The 24,771-nt window shown below is 40.8% G+C and overlaps 1 protein-coding gene across 3 annotated transcripts in view; it reads left to right on the top strand.

Annotated features, from left to right (window-relative positions):
• NUMA1 (nuclear mitotic apparatus protein 1) overlaps nucleotides 1–24,771 on the top strand; it is a 75,681-nt gene that overhangs the window by 9,823 nt on the left and 41,087 nt on the right. The window contains exon 1 of one of the 3 annotated variants that reach the window (XM_072794391.1): nucleotides 1,292–1,471. The exons of the other annotated variants lie outside the window; for them this stretch is intronic. The gene's annotated coding sequence lies outside the window, so the exon portion shown is untranslated. Of the gene's footprint in view, nucleotides 1–1,291; nucleotides 1,472–24,771 lie in introns of those variants that run through there. 3 annotated transcript variants of the gene reach the window in all.

The raw sequence follows: 24,771 nt of genomic DNA, 5'->3' as shown, positions 1-24,771 counted from the left end.
CCACTCCCCCTGCTTGTGCGCTCTCTCTGTCTCTCAAATAAATAAATAAAATCTTTAACCAAAAAATAAATAAATAAAAAATTTTATTTATTTTAGAGAGATTGAGAATATGAGTAGGGGGAGGGGAAGGGGTAGAGGGAGAGAGAGAATCCCAAGCCAACTCTGTGCTGGGCATGGAGCCTGATGCAGGGCTCGATCTCATGACCCTGAGATGGAGCCTGATTTGGGACTCTGTCTCAGTACCTTGAGATCATGACCTGAGCCAAAATCAAGAGTCAGACGCTTAACCAGTTGAGCCACCTAGGTGCCCCTCCTCTTGAGAGTTTAGAGCTCTGTATCTTCTGTGGTGTTTGTACTACTGGGAATCCTAATTTTTTTTTTTGTTTATTTTATTTATTTATTCATGAGAGACACAGAGAGAGTGGCAGAGACATAGGCAGAGGGAGAAGCAGTCTATCTGCCAGGATCCCAATGCAGGACCCAGTCCCAGGACCCCAGGATCATGACCTGAGCCAAAGGCAGATGCTCAACCACTGAGCCACCCTGGCGCCCCTGGGAATCCTAATATTTTAGAGCTCTGTCTTTGGCTTCAGGGCCCAGCATTTTGTCCCTGCCTAACCTTGAGGAAGTTTCTTCACTTGCAAACTAGAAAGAATATTAATAACTATTTAAGAGGTTATTGTGATGCCCAAAGTGTAGTATTGCATACATATTTGAATTAAAATATTTGAATGCCTTTAGGTGGGGACAGCGTTCTGGGTTCTGCCAATTGCTCCACTGGAGAATCCATTTCTTTTACGTGCCTGACTCCTGAAGGTATTTAAATTTACCACTGCAAAATAACTGAAGGCATGGAAATGAGAGAGGCTCGTGCAGAGAGAAGTGGGAAGACTGGCTTGATAAGTGTAGAGTGTACACTGAGATAATGGGAAATAGGTTGAATAAATGACTTAAGGCCATATAATGGAGGACTCAAAAATTAGGCCAGATAATTTAGGTATGATGCTTTAGGGAGAAGAAAGCCATGGAAGAGTTTTGAATAGGAGAAACACTTGGAAATGAGAGTAGAATGGAGCCTCCTGAGGAAGAACCTTTCCTGGTTTGGAGACCAGAATCCTAATAGGGCAGGGCCTTCCCAGTGCTGACCGAGGAGAGGTGGGGGTGTGGTGTGGTGTGGTTTGGTTTGGCAATCTTACCACAGGAGGCCAGAATTTCTGCCCCAGTGACTCTTCCTGCTCTGCGACTGACTCACCCCGTTGACCTAGGCTGCGTAGCTTCCCTTCCGGTTGCTGTCTGATCTACAGAACGATGGGGCTGCCTAGGATGATATGAGGCTGAGCTGACCAACAGTGGGTGGGGTGGGAGAATGAACAAGCATTTCTGCCCCTTTACCCATTCCCTGGGTAGATGCTAATTCTAAGCCAGACCAGGGATCTCTTTGTCTGGGTTTGAAGAAGCTGTCCACCAGGAGGTAAGTTCAAGATGGTTCCTGTCCTCTCTGGTTTTTCGTAGATCAGCTTTTTCCTGAACAGAAGCTTTACTCTTTTCCTTTCCCTGATTCATGTTCTTCATAGTAACCTCCTTTCAGTTATTTGAAGCACAGGGGTTATTGCAGGAGGTTGGAAGAGAGGTTTAATAGACATATATTCTTAGTGTGTGTGTGTGTGTGTGTGTGTGTGTGTGTGAGGGGGAGGTGTCCAGAGGTTTCATTGACCCCTGCTCTGAGGTGGATTATTATCCAGAACTCTTGTGAGCTACGTACTATAATGGCTCATACCCGTAGGGGTGATTACAGAGAGGTATCCTGGTCTTAAACCATCATTTCTCAGCTACTGGGTTTCAGAACCATGTGGTGTGCTTTAGTGTCCCAAGTTACTTCCTTTCCCTTTGAAAGACATCAGTGAGGAGCACAGAAGAGGGAGGAGTATGGATTAGAATAGGTTTGTGGATTATGCTAGAAGTCAGGGTGACTGGATTTCTAGTCCTGACTGTTGGTAACCAGCTATGTGACTAGAGATAAATTGCCTAATCTGGATGGACTGAAGTTCTCTTAATGTAAAAATGAACAGTTTGGATTATATGATCTGGAAGATTTCTTTCAGGGTCAAAATTTATGGTTATATAATGTATGACTGTAAAACTATAATTAACATGTGATGTATATTGCACATATCTTGTTCCCTTACTTATAGTTGTGGGACACTTAATAATATTTGTAAATTTGTTCTCCTCAAGGTAATTGTGTTCTCAGCCTTTTTTTAAAATTTACTCTGGCGATGCTGCCAATGCTCAGAATATTTTTGGCTTCTAAGCCAATCTTTTGAATATCCTCAGAAGTAGCAAATCATCACTTTTGCTTGGTGGATTCAGTTTTTGGAAACAGCCAAAAGATATGGTGAGCCAAAGAGTCAAGCAAGGCAGTACATTTTTTGGTGAAGAATCAGTTGTAAACAGTAAGACTTAATTTTTGTGTGTGTCTCACATGGAGTAGACTTTAAAGGCCATTTCCAGAGGAGTGTTTTCACAAATATTTTGAGCGATGGTAATATTGTTAGAATAAGTAAATAACTTCCTACAGAGACTATTTTGACTGCAGTTTTCATTTGATTTAATAAGCTTGGAAATGTTTGTTTAAAAAGGTGTCACTTCGGGATGCCTGGGTGGCTCAGTGGTTGTGCGTCTGCCTTTGGCTCAGGGCGTGATCCCAGGCCCGGGATCGAGTCTCGCATCAGGCTTCCTGCGTGGAGCCTGCTTCTCCCTCTGCCTGTGTCTTGCCTCACTCTGTGTCTCTCATGAATAAATTAAAAAAAAATGGTGTCACTTCCTTTATACTCAGTGGTATAAATGCTGCTTCTCGGCCAAGGTGACTAGATAGTTTGAGAAAATTCACCTTTCTCATGGTAGTCCTCCCAAATCACAAATGGGATTTGAGGGCTGAAAGGGATTGGAACATGCTGGCATAGGACACTAGCTGACAGGGTGTTTGCAGTCCCATCTCCAGAAGACTCAATCACAAGTCCTTTGACTGCAGCACCCACTGTGCACCAGCATGCCAGAGCCCATTCAGAGGGCATGGCTCGAGCAGATAGTTTGATAGTTCCAGTCTTTTCGTGGGAAAAAATGATATATCAAGTTACTTCATTGATTTTTTTTTATTAAATTTAATATTTTTGGTCAGCAGTTTGGTTTGAGAAACGAGGATAGTCAGGGGGATGGAAAGAGGGGGAAAGCAGACAGCCTATCTTGAATGCATTTGAAATAGACTGGAGTACCCTGGAGTACCCTGGAGTACCCTGGAGTACCCTGGAATCCGTTCCGTTCTTGTTGATAACTAGTCAGTAAAATAAGGTGTTCGGCTGTGTGGTCAGAAGATTGTCACTAAGTCACTATATGATCATTTGAAATTATTTAGGCCTCATTTTCCTCATTTTGATATTGAAAGAGTTACATACTAAGAGTTCTAGATCTGAGAACAGGTAGGCCTAAGGAGATTTGAGGTGGGAAAGTACCTACTTGTTCTAAGTTCCTTGACTATTAGATCAGTTCAAAATTCAAAAGAATTTTGAATTCCTTTTTAGCCCTTCAGTTATAGTGATTTTGCTTTCTACGTGCAGTCAAGGCTGAGTGATCAAACGTGAAGTAGCTATTTAATGGGAAGCGGGCACTAGGAGCTTTCTGCTGAAAAACAATCACAGGACATGCTGGTCCTGAGAGAAGTCATTCCCTGGTAGGACCTATTGTTTGAAGGAGTTGGGGGTAAATTTCATCCAAATGGACAGTGTGGATATTGTGATTTAGGAGATTTAGAGACTTTGTTCCCTGCTGTGGTTAATTTCAAGTCTTTCTCTAAAGGGATTCTTTTAATGATCGGTGCAGTGGGCTTCATTTAGAGAAAAAGCCCCAGGTAACCACAATTAGAGGTTAAATGGCCAAGAGCAGAGCTAGAGAGAAAGTGGCCTTCTTAGTTGCTTTTCCATACTTTAGGTCCTATAGTAACCTCAAGGAGAGAATAGGCTGCTTGGTGAGCTCACTAGGCTGGGAGATTTGGGCTCCAAACAGAGTAGGAGGATCTGTAGAATCCACACCTCTTAATCGCCCTATTCCTCTTCTTTCCCTCAGTGCCCTTTAGTTTTAATTAGGATTGTGTAAACATAGCTTGCCAGTCCCCTTAAAGTGGCAGGTCTATGACATTTTCTGTTGGTCACTCATGCTATGTAGGTGACTTTATTTATTTATTTTAAAGATTTTATTTATTCATGAGAGACAGAGAGAGGGGTGGGGGTGGGGGGGCAGAGACACAGGCAGAGGAAGAAGCAGGCCCGATGTGGGACTAAATCCCAGGACTCCAGGATCACGCCCTGAGCCACCCAGGCTTCCCCATATGTGACTTTAAATTAGAGGACTTGCCCTCTTTGACAATTTGGCTTCCCTGGCTGCCTCGCCGAAAGAATTCATTAGATTAGGGCCAGTTTGCTGTCATTCAGTCAGGCAACATTGTTTAGCACCCACTGTGTGCAAGCATTGTGCTGAAATGGAGCTGGTAAGTGAATGAGAGTGTTTCTGCTTTCCAGAAGCTTCGTCAAGTGAAACATTTGCAGCTAAAGGAGACCCAGAGAGGAATGGAATAAAGTGTATAGAGGAACAAGCAATAGTAGGAACACATAAAGGAGAGGACAGTTGTTTTTGAATTGGGAAAACAAGGAGAGCTTCTGAAGAGAGAAGGCGTTTGAACCAGGTTATAAAATGTGAATTAGGTGTTCAGTAGGTTTAGAAGAAAGAGCATTTTGGAGGAGGTCACAGCATGGGCAGAGGCACAGAGCTTGTTTGGGAAAAGTATTCCTGAGATAGAAGATATTTTAGAGGAATGAGCTGGAGATAGGCTGGAAAGGAAGTTTGATGGTTGGATCTTAAAGAACTTTAAATGTCATGTTAAGGAATTTGGATTTTATTCTGCATGGAGTTAGCTGTTGAAATTTTTTTGTTTATTTTTTTTAGTAACCTCTACACTCAACATAGTACTCGAACTCACAGCCTAGAGATCAAGAATCACAAGCTCTTCTGGCTGAGCTAGCCAGGAGCACCCTGAAAAAAAAATATTTTTTTAAGATTTATTTTTAGAGAGAGGAGAGCGAGAGCACACATGAGCTGGGGGAGGGCCAAAGGGGAGGGAGAAGCAGAGTCCCTGCTGAGCAGGGAGCCCTACCCTGGGCTCCATTCCAGGACCCTGGGATCATGACCCAAGTGGAAGGCACCCAGGATCCCTGTTGACTTTCTTCTTGTTGTTTTTTTTTTTTTTTTTAAAGTAGGCTCCAGGCCCAGTGTTCAGGAGTTAAAGTCACAACCCTGAGATCAAGACCTGAGTTGAGATCAAGAGTCAGATACTTAACTGAGTCACCCACGTGCCTGGCCCCCAATGTTTTTGATGTGAGGAATATCATAATCCAATCCATGTTACTTAAGGATTAGACTTTTTTTTTTCTTTAAAGAAAAAAAACAAACGATGTATTTATTTATTTGAGAGAGTGAGAGCAGGATGGGAGGGGCAGAGGGAGAAAGAATCTTAAGCAGACTCTGCACTGAGCTTGGGCTCATCATGGGGCTTGATCCCAAGACCCTAAGATCAGGACCTGAGCTGAAACCAAGAGTCAAACACTTAACTGACTATGCCACCTAGGTGCCACCATCTGTTTTCTTTAAGTATAAGGTCCTAGATTTAAGGGTTGAGAAGGTGCTGATCCTGGGTCTTGAGTAAAAAGTTTGTCAGGTGTCTCAGTATAACTTGATTCCTCAGTCACATTTATGAAAGCAGCTCCAAAAGCAAGAAGGCAGAAAATGATCAACATTGTCCCTCTAAACTGAGCTTCTCTACACCCCAAAGATGAAAGTTTTCTTAGACATATGCCTTCTGTAGTCTTCTTGCTAGTGGGTTGCTTATTTCTGCTAATCCTGTATACAATCCTATACAGATTTCTCACAAAGAATGGACTTTTGATTATACAGTGGAAACCAAAGATGTTTTTTGAATCTGATTGAAAAATAGTATATATTCATTGTAGGAAATAGGAAAAATACAGGAAAGTATAAAGAAGAAAACTAAAATTATCCATAACCCCACCATCTGTAGAAAATCGCTTATTCCCATTTTAGTATTTCAGTGTTTTGTACCTCTACATATTTCTGTTTTGCATAGTCCGAAGTCATATTACCTATAATAATTTTGTATTCTGCTTCCCAGTTACCATTGTTTTCATTGTATAAACTCATATAAATTTAAAATGTTGCTGAAACTATAAGGATTTCTTTTTTTTTTTTTTTTTACTATAAGGATTTCTAATGGCTATGTAATAGTTCATCATAGAGGATTTTTATATAGTGCTTTCAGTTTTTCTATTTTATTTTATTTTTTTAGAGATTGATTTATTTAGTCATGAGAGACACACAGAGAGAGAGAGGCGCAGAGACCTAGGCAGAGGGAGAAGCAGGCTCCTTGCAGGCAGCCTGATGCAGGACTCGATCCCAGATGTGGGATCATGATCTGAGTCGCCCAACCTCTGAGCCACCCAGGCATCCCTCAGTTTTTCTATTTTAAACAGTACTGTGATACTTTTATACAAATTATAGAAGTAATGTAACAAATAAGTCCCCTACACTTAACCCTTTATCCTAATTCTACTCTGCAGAGATAACCATTTTTATTTACTAATAGTTTTTATATTACCTTTTTAAAAATTTTTTTGAAAAAGATTTTATTTATTTATTCATGAGAGACACACAGAGAGAGAGAGGGGGGCAGAGACACAGGCAGAAGGAGAAGCAGGCTCCATGCAGGGAGCCTGATGTGGAACTCGATCCCGGGTCTCCAGGATCGTGACCTAGGCTGAAGGCTGCGCCAAACTGCTGAGCCACCCAGGCTGCCCTATATTATCTTTTTTTTTTTTTTTTTCTTTTTTTTTATATTATCTTTTTTTTTGAGAGAGACTGCTCAGGAACAAGGTGAGGAGGGCAGAAAGAGGATGAGACAGAGAATATTAGGCAGATTCTATGGAGAGTGTGGAGCCCAATGCAGGACTTGATCTCATAACCCCAAGATCATGACTGAGCCAAACTCAAGATCAATCTCATGCTCAACCTACTGAGCCACCCAGGTGTCCCTTTATTATTATTAGTTCCTGGTGTAAGTTTGTGTCTATTTTTTTTTAAGATTTTATTTATTCATGAGAGAAACAGAGAGAGGCAGAGACATCGGCAGAGGGAGAAGCAGGCTCCTTGCAAGGAGCCAATGTGGTTCTCGATCCCTGGACCCTGGGATCATGACCTGAGCCAAAGGCAGATGCTCAATTGCTGAGCCACCCAGGGGTCCCTATATGTATATATTTTTTAAAGATTGTATTTATTTATTTGACAGAGCACAAGTAGGCAGAATGGCAGGCAGAGGGAGAGGGAGAGGCAGACCTTCCACTGAGTAGAGAGCCGGATGCAGGGCTCAATCCCAGGACCTTGGTAGTGACCTAAGCCGAAGGTAGATGCTTAACCAACTGAGCCACCCAGGTGTCCCTGATTATTTTCTTATGCTATATGCTGCAAAACACAAAAAATAAGGTTTTAAGGACAAAAGTAAAAATGACCTGTAATTCCACAACTCAGAAATAAACATTATTTGCTATATATCCTTATAAATTTATATACACAGATTCACACAAGTATACAGGTATATATGTATGTATGATACACATTTGTATATGTAGTTTAAAAAATAAATTTGGATCATACCATATCAAATTTTATGTCTTTTTAAATTCTAACATTGAGTATTTCTCTATGTCATTAAAATTTTAAATATTTTTATTGTTTTTTATTTTTTAAATTTTAAATATTTTTAGTGACTGTATAGGTTTCATCATGGATGTATCATAATTTATTACTTAATTTTGTCCAGTTTTTCATAATGATTAATATATTATATCTTTGTTTATATTTTAGATTAGTTTTATTTCTGTGAATGGAATTATTTGTTCAAAGAACGTGAGTTTTTGGGATCCTTGGGTGGCGCAGCGGTTTGGCACCTGCCTTTGGCCCAGGGCGTGATCCTGGAGACCCAGGATCAAGTCCCACGTCAGGCTCCCTGCATGGAGCCTGCTTCTCCCTCTGCCTGTGTCTCTGCCTCTCTGTCTCTCTCTCTGTGTCTCTCATGAATAAATAAATAAAATCTTAAAAAATATTTTTTTAAATTTTTATTTTATGATAGTCACACACAGAAAGAGAGAGAGGGTAAAATTTTGGGTAAAATGAGCATAACAAAATTTACCATTTTAACTTTAAATTCATGATTTAATTTCAATTCACAATTAAGTGTACAATTCAGTGACATTAAGTCATATTCACAATGTTGTACAGCCATCAACTATCCATTTTCATCATCCCAGACAGAAACTGTGCCCATTAAACAATAACTCCCATTCCATCCTTCTCCAGCCCCTAATGCCACTCTTTTACCTTCCATTATTATGTATTTGCCCATTCCAGCTACCTCCTAAATTGGACATACAATTGGTGTTCTTTTCTGTCCTGCTTACTTCACTTAGCATAATGTTCGAATATGAACATCTTTCAGGTTCTTTTTTTTTTTTTTTAAGATTTTATTTCTTCATGAGAGACACACGGAGAGGCAGAGAGAGAAGCAGGCTCCATGAAGGGAGCACGATGTGGGACTCGATCCTGGGTCTCCAGGATCATGCCCTGGGCCAAAGGCAGGCACCAAACTGCTGAGCCACCTCTGTGTTCCTCTTTTCAGGATCTTTTTTTTTTTTTTTAAGATTTATTTATTCAGAGAGAGAGAGAGAGAGAGAGGCAGAGACACAGGCAGAGGGAGAAGCAGGCTCCATGCAGGAAGCCTGACATGGGACTCGATTCCGGGTCTCCAGGATCACACCCCGGGCTGCAGGCGGCACTAAACTGCTGTGCTACCGGGGCTGCCTGTCAGGTTCTTAATATACATTGCCAAATTTCTTTTCAGAGAACCACTTAAAAAAGGGCTTCTTACTTGAATTAGAAAATGCAGTATTCTTTCTTTGACAAATTTTCATTCCAAGTATTAGTTTAAGTTAACTTTCCTGGAGGGTATGATAGCTTCCTTGCCATTATCATATAAAATCAAAATTTGAGAGAGGATGGAAGGAGAAAGAAAGTGTGTATGTGGGGGTCACTGTTAGGTAGCCTCATTTGCTAACATTTTTGGGAATGGAAAGGAGATAAGGTACCCTCAAGTCCCCATTTGTAAAATTGGGATGATGGCATCTTCCCTTGCTACAAAAATCGAATGACCTAAAATTCCTGGTAGAAATGATTTAATTTCATGTCCTGGATATTCAGAATAGTAGGCTTTGCAGGGGAGGATCAGCCTACCTTTCCCACAAAGGTTAGAGCTCTAGCTCTTAGCAATTGGCTAGACATGCTAGAAGTGTTGAGCTGCTTCCTAGTGAATCTTCTTTCTACAACCAGAAGAGGATAGACATCTATGTTGTGCTGTGTTGGGGGGCTATGGTGGGGATGTTTAGCAGCAGAGATAATGTAGCTTACTTTGATTTCATTATCATTGTAGTGTGTGAGTGGGAGCTACATTGTTCGTCAGTGTCACTGAAGGACATCAGGAACCAGGCCTGTTTCCCATTAGTTGAAATTAGACAAGAAGATGAAGAATAAATAGTTCATTGGAAACTCATTAGTGTCTCAACCCAGAAGTAGAGGGATATCTTTGGACTTATTTGAGTGTTTTAGACTTTTTTCAGTATTAAAAACCAGACCTATAGTTGCATATAAATTTTGTTTAAAGATTTATTTATTCATTTGAGTGAGAGACAGAGCCTGCACACGTGCGGGGTGGAGGGGGGGGGCAGAGGGAGAGGCTCTTAAGCAGACTCCTTGCTGAGTGTGGAGCCCTATGACACAGGGCTCAGTCTCATGACCCTGAGATCATTACCTGAGCTGAGGTCAAGAGTTGGACACTTAACCAACTAGCCACCTATGTGCCCATATAAATTCCATTTAAGATGAGCCTCACTGTCTAAAATAGCCACACACTATTGAGTTGGACAACAACTAATCTCCATAAAGAAACTGTTCTTTATGGGCACCTGTGTGGCTCAGTGGTTGAGCATCTACCTTCGGCTCAGGGCATGATCCTGGGGTCCTGGGATCTAGTCCTGCATTGGGCATCTCGCAGAGAGACTGCTTCTCCCTCTGCCTATGTCTCTGTCTCTCTCTGTGTCTGTCATGAATAAATAAATAAAATCTTTTTAATTTTTTTAAAGAAACTGTTCTTTAAGGCAGCCCTGGTGGCTCAGCAGTTTCGTGCCGTCTTCAGCCTAGGGTGTGATCCTGGAGACCTGGGATCGGGTCCCACATTGGGCTCCCTGCATGGAGCCTGCTTCTTCCTCTGTCTGCCTGTGTCTCTCCCTCTCTCTCTCTCTCTCTCTCTCTCTGTGTGTCTCATGAATAAATAAATACAATCTTTACAAAAAAAAAAAAACTATTCTTTAGATATTCAATGTAAGTTATTATTTTGTTTAAAGCCAGGTAATAAATATTTGAGGCTTTGCAGGCTGTGTAGTTACAACTACAGTTTACCCTTGAATGACATAGGTTTGAACTACTTGAGTCCACTTATAGAGGGATTTTTTGGATAAATACAGTACTATAAATGTATTTCTTCTCCTTATAATTTTCCTGGTAACATTTTCTTTTCTCCAGCTTTATTGTTTGGTTACAGTATTAATACATATAACTTTTACAAGATAGGTTTTAATTAGTTGTTTATGTTAGTAAGGTTTCCAGTCAGTAGTGGTTATTGATACTTCAGTATTTGGGGTATCAGAAGTTCTGCATTGATTTTCAGCTGCACAGGGTAGTGGGGATGTCAAGTGATTTGGTACCCCTAACTTTTGCATTGTTCAGGGTTTTCTTTATTCACCTCTGCAGGTCATAGTTTGTTGACCTTCAGATAGTGGGAAATATATTAGAATATATTAGTCAGAAGCCCTAACTGTTCAAAAACTACAGCATTTTACTCAAGTTTTTTAAATTTGAGGAGTCCATTATATACTAATATGGAAACATGTCAAAGAAATTTTTATTTTTATTTTTTTATTTTTTAAAGATTTTATTTATTCACAAGAGACAGACACACACACACAGAGAGAGAGGCAGAGAACACAGGCAGAGGGAGAGCAGGCTCCATACATGGAGTCCGACGTGGGACTCGATCCTGGGTCTCCAGGGTCAGGCCCTGGGCCGAAGGTGGTGCTAAACCGCTGAGCCACCCGAGCTGCCCTCAAAGAAATTTTTAAGTGAAAAAGGCAAGTTGCAAAACAGCATACAATATGATTACAGATATGTAGACCAAACATGCACTCCTTGTGTCTTTATTTACACACCTGCATGTATACACACACACATACACATATATGTATCTCTGTACACGTACATACATGTGTATGTTTGTACATGCTTAGGAAAGGTTACAACAAACTTGTAACAGTGGTCACTCTGAGGAGGGGAGTGTTGGTGAATGTGGGCAAATGGGGAGTTTTACATTTTACTCTCTGTCTCTCTCTATGTATGTCTTTTTTTTAAAGAGTTTATTTATTTGACAGAAAGAGTACGAGCAGAGGGAGTGGCAGGCAGAGGGAGAGGGAGAAGCAGGCTCCCCACTGAGCAGAGAGCTGGATGTGGGACTGGAGCCCAGGACACTGGGATCATGACCTGAGCCAAAGGCAGACCCTTAACTGACTGAGCCACTCTGGTGCCCCTACATTTTACTCTATATATTCTCTATTATAATATTTCATAGTGATAATGTATTCTTTTTCCTTCCTACTTGTTTGGATGGCTGGTGGGCCCATCTGCACTTGCCAGGGTCAGGAGTGTGACAAAGTAGGATGAATTCCACAAGCCAGCTCTGCCCACATCAGTTGAGTGGGAAGCAGCTGCTGAGACCAGAACAAGGAACACATGTATTGGTTAGGGGTGAGGGGGGGCTGTGCGCAGGTGGCTGGGAGAGGCAGCCAAGACAGACCAATTCTAATTTACCAACAGTAAGCATCACATGTCATGCCTTGACATTCTCCAAGTTGTTTTGCCCTCCTTTATCATCACATTGGACCCTGAGGAAAATTCTATGAGCAAGTAAGGCAGGGATGATGACAAGAAAGGAAGCAATGAAAACAGTGGACAAGAATGTGTGTAAATAGAAATTTTTTTCTTTCGTTTAAAAGGAAATCTGGGGCAGCCCCGGTGACGCAGTGGTTTGGCGCTGCCTGCAGCCTGGGGTGTGATCTTGGAGACCTGGGATCGAGTCCCACATCGGGCTCCATGTATGGAGCCTGCTTCTCCCTCTCCCTCTGCCGGTGTCTCTGCCTTTCGCTCTGTGTCTATGAATAAATAAATAAAATCTTTAAAAAAAATAAAAAAATAAAAGGAAATCTGTACAAGGATATGCATTATGGCATTGTTTGAAATGGTAACAGATTGAAAATAGCCATGACCATCAGTAGGAAAATACCTGAACACACTGTATTTTTTTATGTGGACTGTTATTATACAGTCTTTTAAAAGTATGAGTTGAAATTTTATTCACTGACACTTGGGGGGTGTTCATGATAAATTATTAAATGAGAAAAACAAGTTGCAGAGCAATGTTGAAGTGTAAGCCTAGTTTTTTTAAAAATAGAGAATAATTAAAAATCCCCTTAAATATAAAAATATATTTGTACTTATGTTCTTGGGGGCATGGAAAAATCTATTAACCTATCTTATCTTGTGGGAGGGCCCAGAGAGGAACGAAAAGGTGCTGAGAGATTACAAATTCTGTTTTTTAATCTCACTTTGTATTGCTTCATTGATTTTAGAGAATAAGGAAAACAAACTTGTTCAAGCAAGAGTCTCCTATTTTTTCACCTTAATTGATTTTAAGAGGTGCTTTTAATTTTTTTAGTGAGTTAATGAAGCAGAGAATTATGAAAGTGAAAATAGTTAACATGTAAATCTTCTTCTGAGTTTAGGGGAGGTATCTGGGTAGTGGAAAGAGTCCTAGGAGTCAGGGAACCAACTTTGTAGTTAGAGTTCTTAACTTTCTGATGTGTGAGCTTCCATTTAATAAGGTTACTTAACTGTTAAAACAGGGCCCCACTCTCTGCATCTCTAAAATGAGGAGTTTGTACCAGAGACACAGATCTCCAAAGTCCTAGAATTTCTAGTCCTAATGCTCCAGGATCTATGATCCCACAATTGAACTACCTCTTGAGATTAGAACATTGTCTTTTATTTATTTTTAAATGCTTTGTTGTTGTTTTTACATTTTAACACTCTGAAATTAGGATGCGTTTATAATTGGTGGCATCTTTCAATTGTCATTGGCTATTTTTTTCACATTTTTATTATCTCTGAAATTGAAATATCTTACTATTGTACTGATAGTACAGGATAGTTGCACTTTTCAAAGGCCATTTTTTTTTTTTCATTAACTATAATCTTGGCCCCTTCCTGGGCTTCCCTTACTTCTGATCCCATCAGATTCACTGTCATCACTTAGACATTATGGATAGGGACAAATGGGTGAATACATTATTTGTATGTACAAGGATTTTGTGCATCCTTACTTAACTGGTAGGTGCCCTATATGTACCTGCTGCTTGAGAAGTCAAGTAAGTATATATGTAGCCCTGAGACATCCAATTTTGCTCCCAAATTTTGATTAGTCTATCTTAATTTTGCCTAATGTTTGCTTTTTAATGAAAGTGTAATGTGCATACAGAAAAATGCATAATGTAGCTCATGACTTGTCACAAGGTGAGCACACCTGTGTCATTACAGCTGTTTCAAGAAACAGAACATTCCAGAACCAGCATTCCGTTATCCCTTTCCAGTCATTATCCCCCAGCTTCCTTTTTTCATTTTATTTATTTATTTATTTTATTGAAGTTCAATTTGCCAACATATAGTATACCCAGTGCTCATCCCATCAAGTGCCCTCCTCAGTGTCCATCACCCAGTTACCTCATCCCCCTGCCCGCCTTCCCTTCCACTACCCTTTGTTCATTTCCCAGAGTTAAGAGTCTCTCATGTTTTGTCACCCTCTCTAATTTTTCCCACACATTTCCCCTCCTTTCCCTTATAATCCCTTTCACTATTTCTTATATTCCCCGTATGAGTGAAACCATATGGTTGTCCTTCTTTGATTGACTTACTTCACTCAGTGTAATACCCTACAGTTCCATCCACGTTGAAGCAAATGGTGGGTATTCGTCCCTTCTAATGGCTGGGTAATATTCCATTGTATACATAGACCACATATTCTTTATCCATTCATCTGTCAAAGGACAACAAGGCTCCTTCAACAGCTTGACTCTTGTGGACATTGCTGCTATAAACATTGGGGTGCAGGGGTCCCGGCATACACCCAGAACCAAGTGGAATACCGTGCTGGTTCATTCTGTGAGATGATATTCTCTCTTCATTTCCATTCTGCCCCCCTCTTTTATCTTGTTTATGTTTTGGTGGTCAATGTTGGGGCCTTCTAGTATTGCTGGTTTATATAAATTTGGGGTTGAGCATCTTCTAACATACAGAACAAAATACACTCAGAACCAAGAGGATCACCCTCTAGGACCCCTCAGGTAGACTACATTCTCTCTCCACTACCACTTTTTCACCACTACCATCCTCTAGTCCCCTCCCCCCCACTTTTTTTTTTTTATTTTTTCTCTTTTTCCTCTTTACTTTTTTTTTCTTTTTCTTTTTTCTTCTTTTTTGGAGTTTTTGGCCTTTTATATTTTACTACTTTGTTTTAAAATTTGTTTTTTGCTTTAGTGGTCCTTTTGTTTTCTTTCTAAATACAGTAGGGATGGTGACTGTTGGTTCCTAGGTGGGTGGGTGGCTCATGGTTATCTTGGGGTGAATCTGCTGGAAAGAGCTTCAAATTTGGAGCCAGTAGATCGGTCTTGCATTGTGGTCCTAATGTTTTGTACTTGTGTGACCTTAGGCAAAGTGCTTTTCTGAACTTCATTCCTCTTTGATAAAATGAAAACAATGTCTACCTTGGAGAGCTGTTGTGAGGATTATGTGAAATGCTTCGTAGATGGGAAACACATCAGTGTTAAAGCCATACACACAAATGCTAGTCATTTTTAGTGAGGGAGGTAGAATCCCAAGCAGGAAATGATGTGAACTTGATGTAAGGAGAGAAAATGAAGACATTTGATCCCCAAATCCCGTCTCTTAGCTACCTTTCTTTTAGATTGACATTGGTGTAGTCACTGGCTTTCTGTTAAAATTTCCCCAAATGAAAATAATATAAAGGTCCTAATAAAAGGAACCTGCAGAGATTTGGAATTTCACCCAGAGCCCGTCACTTCTCAATATGGGTGTCCCTGGAGCTGTGCAAGGCAGAGGCTGAGGCAGATTAACAAATTTAAAGAGCAAATGTGTAAACCACCTCTTTATAGGCCTCCTAAGCGAGCATGATCCTACTGTAGACCCTTTTCTGATTATAATCACACTGTTCCAAAAGTGACCCAAATCTGTATCTCTACCCTAAATCATATTTTTCACCATCTGCTGGATTTTTCTGATTCTATGTCCAATAGACCCCTCATATCTAAAACCAAACTTTCAACCATTTGCCATTAGGCCTGATGATTTAGATTATGAACTTCTGGGGATGCCTCTGTGGCTCAGCGGTTGAGCACCTGCCTTCCGCCCAGGGTGTGATCCTGGGGTCTGGGGATCGAGTCCCACATCGAGCTCCCAGCATGGAGCCTGCTTCTCCCTCTGACTGTATCTCCACCTCTCTCTTTCTGTCTCTCTCATGAATAAATAAATAAAAATCTTTAAAAAAAAAAATAAAAAAGTAAAAATCTTTAAAAAAATAAAAAAATAAAAATCTTAAAAAAATAAAAAAATAAAAATCTTTAAAAAAATAAAAATAAAATCTTTAGATTTTTATTTATTTTATTTTTTTAAAGATTTTTATTTATTTATTCATGAGAGACACAGAAAGAGAGAGGTGGAGATACAGTCAGAGGGAGAAGCAGGCTCCATGCTGGGAGCTCGATGTGGGACTCCGATTCCGGGTCTCCAGGATCACGCCCTGGGCCGAAGGTGTTGCTCAACCGCTGAGCCACTCAGGCTGCCCAAATAAAATCTTTAAAAAAAAAAAAGATTATGAACTTTGGAGTGAGAGGGACCTGGGTTTGAATCTTAATTCTGCTACTTGTTAACCTCATGATTTTGGACAGGTGGTTCAACATCTTGAAACTTCTTTGAAAGGGTATATTAATGGCACTTGCCTGATAGAGTGAGTTGGTACTAGTGCTCAATGAATGAAGTTATTACTTTTACATTCTTCTTGTTTGTTTTTGGCACACATGATCATCTACTTTCAAGCTAGGAAATTAGAGGTGCTTCTAGAATTTTCCTTTTCTCATTCTTCACTTACAATTGATTATCAGAGTCTGTCATAAGTGGTTCTCAAACTATTTCTTCCTCTTTTATAAATCCCTGCTTTATTTCAGACATATATCCCCTACTTGCTTGGAACAAGCAGTGGTTTTACACTGCATTCTGTAAAGCTTAATATAATTACAGGACAAAAAAATAAATAAATTAGAAAAAAAATTACAGAACAGACTCAGGAATCAGTGGAAGTAGCAGGGGAACCAGGCTCCAAACAACCTTTACTTCGCACCATCTACTTTTTTCTGTATCTTGGGTTCTATATGAAGATTGAATCTGAAGAGGGTTCACTTTTCAAATATATTCTGAAATCTTTCATTCATCTAAGAAATGCTTATCAAGTACCTTCTATGTGGCAGGTGTTGTGCTGAATTCTAAGAATTCAGTGGTGAGCACGTGATCTGTGATTTCATGGAACATGAGAAAATTAATGAAGTACAATTAGAAACTATGAGAGCTGTGAAGGAAAGGGCTCTGGTGCTATGCATAGTAGGAACTTGACCTAGTATGGAACTGGGAACTAGGCAATTAGGGAGGGTTTACATGAGGAAGTAACATTTGTTGAGCTAAGATGTGATGGGTAAGTTAGAATTAACTAGATGAAGAGGTAGGAAAAGAAAGCTTTGGGTAGAAGGAAGAGCATGGACAACACTAAACCACATGCAGATATAACTTTGTACTAATGAGCTTTCAGCCCCTAATAGCAGCTAGCATTTTTTCTTTGTGCTAGGTATTGTGATAAGCACTTTACACATACTGTCTTATTAAATGTTTTTTTTTTTTTTTTAAAGATTTTATTTATTCATGAGGGACACAGAGAAGCAGAGACTTAGAGGGAGAAGCAGGCTCCCTGCGGGGAGCCTGACACAGGACTTTATCCCAGGACCCCAGGATCACAACCTGAGCCAAAGGCAGAGGCTCAACCACTGAGCCAGCCAGGCACCCCCTGTCTTATTAAATCTTTACAATGACCCTTTGAAAAAGTACTGTTAACTACTCACATTTTACAGGTGGGGAAACTGGGGAACCCAAAGAGGCTAAATAATCTGCTCAAGGTTGCACAGCTAGTAAGCTATAGTGCCAGGATTTTAATTAGGCAGTCTAACTCCAGATTCTATGCTCTTAGGCAGCTATATTACCTTCCTCTTGTTTCTTACCATTCTAGCCTGTACGTCATACAGACTGGAACATAGATCTGATCTATGTTTCTCCCCTTTACTCCCTCCCTTTAGAAACCTTGATTGTTTCCTATCACCTACAGGATAAAATCTGAATTCCTTAGTATGATGTAAGTGCCTTACAATTTAGTACTACTTATCCTCATCATCTGCTACACCTTCCTAAAAATGCATGCCATTGCTCACATGTAACAAGCTCTGTCTTTGCATATGCTGTTCTCTCTGCCTAGAATGCTCTTTTTTACTTCTCTTTTGGTGAAACCTTACTCCTCCTACTCACACTTCAAGTACTTAGCTTAAATGTTACTTCCTTGGTACAGCTTTCCTAATCATCCATCCTGAGTTAATCAGACCCTCACATGTCCTTTAAACAGTAACTTCTGTGTTCCTCTTCTGAAGTCTTTTCATCCAAGCAGGAATCCTAGGTCTTTCCCTTCCCACACCCTGTACCTAAGAACTCTGGGTCTACCTCCACAGTGCCTTTCAAATAACACTGTTCTTTTTCAGCCCTACTGCCACTGCAATTACCACCTCACTCTGTTCTGCCTCTGGACTTGATGTTGTGCCAGATTCATTTTTTTGAAAAAGCACACACATGTAAGCCATTCTCCTGCTCAGGACATTGCCTTTCTCAGGTGCCTCCAACAAGTCAGTGTTGGTTTCTACTTCTCAGTGTTCTCTCACCTTACTTTTAGCACCATCCCATCTGTGTTCTTTGGCCTTGTATTAAGGTGAGTTATAGGTATATTTCTTTCTCTACAGGGTTGTAAGCCTGTCTAGTTCATGTTTGAGTCTCCACCATTGTCTCTACAGGTGTTTATTTCAGGTTTATGGTTGAATGTCCCTGATTAAATTTCATTAATTCCGAGTAAAGAGTAATCCATGGTATGTATGTATATTATATATATATATATATATATTTTTTTTAAGATTTTATTTATTTATTCACAAGAGACAGAGAGAGGCAGAGCATAGGCAGAGGGAGGAGAAGCAGGCTCCATGCAGGGAGACCGATGTGGGACCCGATCTTGGGACTCTGGGATCACACCCTGAGTGGAAGGCAGACACTCAAACCACTGAACCGTGGTATATATTTTGAAGAATCTGTTGGAAATAGTGTTGGTGTTTTTTGTTTTGTTTTTTTAAAATAAAGATTTGGTCCTAAAGGAAGGAAAATTTCACTTTTGGGAAAATTGCTTGTGAGGAACTAACTCCTCATACTTCTCAATGATGCCAGATACATGGGATGTTATTTTGTCTAAATCTGTTCAAGTTACTTAGCATATTTAAAAATGGAGAAAATGACTCCTGCCTTGCCCACACCACAAGTTAGTTATAGCAGAACCATTTGAACAAAGAATATGTAAGTGCTTTGTACGCATAAAGGACCATATCAATAAGACAGGTATAGGTTGTAGTTGAGACATGCTAGAGAGAGCACTGAATTTTTTTTTTTTTTAAGATTTTATTTATTTATTCATGAGAGACACACAGAGGCAGAGACATAGGTAGAGGGAGAGGCAGGCTCCCTGTGGGAAGCCTGATGTGGGACTCCATCCTCAGGACCCCAGGACCAAGACTTGAGCCAAAGGCAGGGGCTCAACCACTGAGCCACCTGGGTGCCCCAAAAACACTGGATTTAGAAGACTTGGGTTCTGGCTTTGCAATCCTTGTAGGTTGACCTTGAAGCAGGTATTTTCTTCAAGTCTTCTAGTCTATAAAGTTGAAATGAGCATGCTTGGCTCTTAGGGTTCTTTAGGAAGGATTTATTTTATTTTATTTTTTTAATATTTTATTTATTTATTCATGAGAGTCACAGAGAGAGGCAGAGACACAAGCAGAGGGAGAAGCAGGCTCCATGCAGGGAGCCCGACTCAGGACTCGATCCTGGGTCTCCAGGATCACACCCTGAGCTGAAGGCCGATGCTCAACCACTGAGCCACCCAGGTGTCCCTTTTAGGAAGGATTTAATTGAAATGTGAGAAATAGCCTTCCTTAAATTCTTGAAGTCTGTTAAAATGTTAGGTTTGATGTTTGATTTTTTTTTTTTTAAGTTATGGCCATGTTAGATGCCATTCCCATTTATTTTATTAATAGCATATTAACAACTTTGGTTTTTGAGGCAGTCTAGCATCCTATTTAGAAATCCAACCCTTATGAATATTGTGTTTGTTAATTTCTTTCTGTGGTTAAAGGCATTGCAGTGTGATTGGAGAAGTGGATTTGGAACCGGAAAGACAGGGGATTCAGTGCTGTGTAGGAGGTAGATACAGAAGATAAAGCAGGGGAGGGTGGGGGGAGAGGGAGAGAGGAGAGGATGAGAAAGGAGAGAAGTGTCATCTGAGGTTTTTTTAGCTACTTAAAGCCTATTTGAAATAAACCAGATCCTGGGCAGAGTTCTTATTCTGTAAAGCTTATATTCTGAAATCACAGTTTGTCTCAAATCAGACTTTGCTCAGACATACAAATAAATTGTAAAATTTCCATCTCAGCCAGGAGATACCAAATCTTCAGTCTAGTTGTCACATGTATTCCAGCATGAATGTAGGCTGGGTGACTAGATGACCATTAAGGTCTCTTTCAACTTTAAGATCTGTGATTGTTTACCAGGCATAGAAAGCTGCTTTGGGGGCGCCTGGGTGGCTCAGTCAGTTATGCATCTGCCTCCGGCTCAGGTCATGATCCCCAGTTCCTGGGATGAAGCCCTGAGCCCTGCATCAGGCTCCCTGCTCAGCGAGGAGTGTGCTTTTCCTTCTCTCTCTGCCCCTCCCCCGCCTCGTTGCTCATGCTCCTTTTTTCTCTCACTCATAAATAAATAAAATCTTAAAAAAAATAAGCTATTTTTATTTAGGCTTCTAAGACCAATGTAATTATAAATTGCACTTTTCTCTGTGGCTTTTATTTATGAAACCTTGTAAATGCCTCGAGTATAGTTCCAATCACCTTTTATTGTGCCCCATGCAAAGTTGGTACTACCAGTTTCCAAAGACCACATCAGAATAATTGAAGCATCCACATATGCCTTGCTTTGGGGATGGGATCCAGTAGGGTAACAAAGTGCTTGTTTCTAAGGGATTTGCTTTTTTTTTTTTTTTTTCCCTCCTGGAAAGGAAGCCCTAACTGGTGAAGTTACGACCATATTCTGAGGAGATTAGTTCTACGGCAAAGACTTTTATTGTTATTATTGAGAATGGTGTCCTGGAGAAAGAATCACGGGAAATTTTTGGAAGTGCTTTAGATGTGATCTCCCCAGTACCAATACCCTTCTTTTACTGAGACCCAAGCTAGGGCAAGTAACTTGCCTAAAGCCATAAAGAGGGGATGGTAGATCCAGAACTTCCCTCCAGGGGCTTCTAACACCAAATCTAGCTGTTTTTCTCTTTCTTTCTACCATTGGTATGGCTGTCTCCAGGAGTAGTTGCAAATCTTTACACTAAAACTATTCTTCCATCAGTTTCTTTTACCTTTTCCACCATCAGTTCTGTGTTTGTGTGCAAACATTGTGCTAGATGTATTGCCTGTAGGGACAGATCCGTTTACTCCTCTGTGACCATGAAACAGGGTGAACAGGTTCTTAGGTGTTTTGTAGAAAGACCTTCTTGAGGGAAAACTGAATAGGTCCTCTTGGATGTTATAATGAATCCTCTCTGGGTTTTGATTTGCCCTCTGCTTTTCTCCCCAGGAAGCTGCAGGCTTACCAACACTGCCTCATTACTTAGCACTACCCTCTGGAGAAGGGAGAATGAGGCCTGGTAAATAAGCTGGAGGTCAGGGTTCTGAGACAGTAGTCCTTCCCTCCAGCCTTCCTTCTCCATGGCTTCTCCCCCTTGACATAGATCCCCCATCCCTTCCAGTAGAAAATTCTTCTACACTCAGTCTTCAGAGTAGTTTTGGTCCCTTAATGTTTGTAAAGCTGTTGCATCTTCAGAAAAAAGTTCTTTAATGGTTACTTTTAAAATTAGAACTGTTTGGGATCCCTGGGTGGCTCGGTGGTCTAGCGCCTGCCTTTGGCCCAGGGCATGTGATCCTGGGTCCCGGGATCGAGTCTTGCATCAGGCTCCCTGCATGGAGCCTGCCTCTCCCTCTGCCTGTGTCTCTGCCTCTCTTTCTCTCTCTGTGTCTCATGAATAAATAAATAAAATCTTAAAAAAAAATAGAACAGTTTGTTTTGATTAAAAAGGTTGATTCTTATGAGGACCTACAGAGATACAGGGTTTTTTTGAGTCACTGAGAGTGTGCAAGCTTTTATTTATTCATTTGATGGTTGTTTAGTTAAGAGCAGTGGAGAATAATGTAGAAACCACATAGACAAGTCACTACCTATGTGACTAAGTCACTTAATGCCTGAGACTCAGATTTCCTCATCTTTAAGACAGAAATAAAACCTATCTTATAGACTGTTGAGAGGACTAAATGAGATAAATATGTAAGAGAATGGGCTCTGGGGAGACCCAGCTGGACTCCCAATTTTGGCTCCAAAATTTATTAGCTGTTGGCCTGAGGCAAGTTATTTAATCTTTCTCAGTTTCTTTTTCTGTAAAATAAAGATAGGTAATCATATTGTTATTGTATTATTGAACTATTGTGAGGATTAAGCAAAATAAAGAAGGGAAATGTTTAGCACAGTGTTTGTGCCATAAATACTCATTAAATGTTAGCTATTAATTACAACAGTAACAGCAATAGTCTGTAGGTTTTTATGATGCTAGGACATCGGGTGGCAGAGGAAAGACTAGAAGGCATAGGGCAGTGGATCTATCAGAGGGTTTTTCCCTGCCAGTTTTCCTCATGAGGGGGCCTGTAGGGAATGAGAGGCTCTCATTGGGCCTACAGCTTCCTGCAGCAAAGGCTTCCCTTCCAGGCTAGTAGGCTGAGGTAGGAGGTTCAAAGGGCCTTCAGAGGACAGTGAGAAGACCAGTCTGGCAGGGTAGAGGGTTTGGGTAAGGGCAAAAATAACTCCAGAAGGTAAAACAGGCCCAGTCCTGGAGGGCCTTGAGTGCCAGTCTTTTCTTTGTATTAGAATTACCCTACCCTGGGCCATCTCCGTGGAAATTGCTCCCTTTCCATCATTCCCTTATACTTTTTAAAATGGTAATATACATTATTTTTTTAAATAGCAATATATGATAAAAACTGTATCGTTTACATTTTAAATAAAAATAGTAAAACAAACCCCCATACACCTGCCATCCAGCTCAGGAGATGTAATTTTTAAAAAAAAATTTTTATTTATTTATTTGACAGAGCACAGCAGGGGGGAGCGGGAGAGGGAGAAACAGGCTCCCTGCTCAGCAAGGCTGATCCTAGAACCCTGGGATCATGACCTCAGCTGAAGGCAGCCGCTTTACCAACTGAGCCACTCAGGCACCCCAGGAGATGTAATATCACTAGACCTTTTGAAAACACCCTGTGTGTGCTCCACATGCATCACCAACTCCTTCCAACCTCTATCTGAGTGCTATCCTGAATCTTGTGTTAGTCATTTATTGTTTTCCTTCCTTCCTCCTTTCATATATATATATATATATATATATATATATTTTTTTTTTAAGATTTTATTTATTCATGAGAGACACAGAGAGAGGCAGAGACATGGGCAGAGGGGGAAGCAGGCTACATGCAGGGAGCCCAATGCGGGACTCGATCCGGAGACTCCAGGATCACACCCCAGGCCAAAGGCAGGCGCTAAACCGCTGAGCCACCCAGGGATCCCTCTCCTTTCTTTTATTTATTTTTTATTTTTAAAAATGTTTTTCCTTTCTTTTAAAAATGGTTTTACCTATCCTGGTCTTCTGGGGACAGGAGCAGGGAGTGTGGAATCAGGCAGGAGCCATGTGGCCTGCCTGTTCCCTAGCTAGGCTGGGAGGAGGCTGGGGAAGTTCTGCTGCTGCCACTGGAGGGGAGTGGTGGCACTGTGGTGGGGGAGGGAGAGGCTGGAGAAACTGGCCTGGCTCCTTGGGCTGTCCAGAAGAGCAGGCCCAGAAGCTTGGCAATTTCTGTGGAGAGGTTCCAGAGGAGAGTTCAGCCCTCTGAGGCTGCATAGCTGGAAGCTGTTGCCTGGAGTTTAGAGTCTGGGAGGAGAGTGGGAATCTCTTGTATTCTTTTGAGACACAGTATCCACTCTTTCAGGTGCTAGGAAGCTTCAGGGCTGAACCAGGTGCCAGTGTGGCCAGGACAGTTTGAACAGGCCTGTCTCCTATTTTCACCTCATATATTTTTTGGAGTGTTGATTATGCCAGTCATTAAATTATGTTTCCCACTTTGCTTTTCTATAAAAGCTTTGTGTTTGTTTTGTTTTGTTTTGTTTTTTGCTTTGGCTTGGCTTTTCTGGTCCTTTTTTGAATAAAGAACTTCCCTTTCTACCAATAGCAATTGCTAACCACAGACTGCAAGTGATACTGTGGGAAAGCTAAGGGCCTGGGAGAAGAAGCAGGGTGATGGGGTTCTCCACAGCAATGGGCCTTGCTCTGACCCCCATCACTCACCTCAGTCATTATCTGGTGCCCAGAAAGTTAAATTTGGAAACCTGCCATCCAGATGTATTTCAGTGGATCGGATTCAAAGAGCCCTATTGTGATAGATACCATGGGGGATTATAGAGAGAGAGATGGAACTGATTATGCCCTTAACATTTACATTCTAGATGTGAATACAAGACTTCTATGCTTATATAGTTAAGGCAGCACAAGTGCCAAATGCAGAATGTAGACACAATTTTTCTGATTACCAGTGTAATAACATTTATTAAGAAGAATAAATTCAAATAGAAAAGAAACATATAGTGTTTCTATAGACTGTAGAAACTCCCCGACAGTCTAACTCTTCCCTTAGATAATCACTGATACCTATTAAGAAATATTTGAGGAGTTGAAATTTGGGCTGGACCTTATAGTAAGATCCAGAGAGGCAGACTAATGATGGAAGGAAAGCAAGCATCCTGAGGATCCAAGCTGCCACTCCAGGGAGCAGCGGGGTCCCCCACTGGCTTCTCTGACAGCCCGCTTCTGCTTGGATATCTTGGTGACTAGGCACCAAAATGCTCAGATGGAATTAACCTTTGTTAAGCACCACTTTGTGCCTTATATGC

Source organism: Canis lupus, chromosome 23, assembly GCF_048164855.1.
Source record: "Canis lupus baileyi chromosome 23, mCanLup2.hap1, whole genome shotgun sequence".
Lineage (NCBI taxonomy): Eukaryota > Metazoa > Chordata > Mammalia > Carnivora > Canidae > Canis > Canis lupus.
This window is presented reverse-complemented; position numbering and strand designations above follow the sequence as displayed.